Here is a 1,087-nt window from a genome sequence, read left to right on the forward strand (position 1 = left end):
GTCTTCTCAAGAGTGCGCTCTGTGAGTGAATCCTCCCCACAATCCAAAGAGCGTTCCACCTCTTCCACTTCTGCCACTGCCGTGCGCAAATAGCGCTCTGTGGGGTCCCGTTTGTCGAGCCAGCGTTCAGTACGCGGGTGCCCTGAGGAGCAACGTAGCCAATCGTTTTGCTCTGCTCTAAGATGAAGTAGCAGAAAATTGGATGGGGGACTTCATGGTGCGAGGCTATGACGACATCCTTCAGTGGAAGACCAAACGACGTTGCAAGCTTGTATGTCAACTGGGCTGTGGGATCGCCGATTGTAACCAGACCATCAGGGAGCAAAGGCGGACGAACACGGTTACGATTGTTCATACGTGATGTAATGATGTGGGTAGGGTGATATCAAAGGACCTTGTTCGGAATTACATGGTCCTCCTTCATATGAAGGAGCGTGGGAGCCGTCACGTAGTCTGTGGGATCCTTCCGTGGATCTACGCTGGCTCGTATTGGAACAGTAGAACCAAATGGATCAATGAAAGGGTATCACAGTTGTGCACTCAACTGGGATACCATTTTCTTGATCCTTGTTATCTCTTTGCTAGGCGTTATGACCTTTATGCTTCTGATAGAATCCACCTTACTCGCAGAGGCAAAATTTTTCTTATAAACCTCACTGTGAGATTTTGTAATGAACTAGTTCTCCTTTGGGGGTAGAAATTGAAATGGGAAGTGGAAACAGTGTAATGGAGATAACAGAGTAGGGCAAAGCAATAATGTAGAGCAATATGGCAGTGTAAGACAGAATATCATTTTAGGATATAATGTCGGTAGAGGACAAAATATCACATTTGGATGTAATGTCAATAAAAGACAAAATATCACGATGGGATGCAATGGTAGTGGAGGACAATATATCACGGTAGGATATAATGCTATTGGAGGACAGAATATCATTTTAGGAAGTGATGCAGGACAGAATGTCAACGAACGATGGGTGGCCGGTGAGGGACGCGGTGAAGGAGGGGGCCAAGGTGTTCATAAGAGACCGGATGACCATGGGGGACCAAATGTCCGTAATGGGGCAAATATCCATGAAGCACTGAA

The sequence above is a fragment of the Oratosquilla oratoria genome, chromosome 10 (genome assembly GCF_046742065.1).
Source record: "Oratosquilla oratoria isolate Oo_2021 chromosome 10, ASM4674206v1, whole genome shotgun sequence".
Classification (NCBI taxonomy): Eukaryota; Metazoa; Arthropoda; class Malacostraca; order Stomatopoda; family Squillidae; genus Oratosquilla; species Oratosquilla oratoria.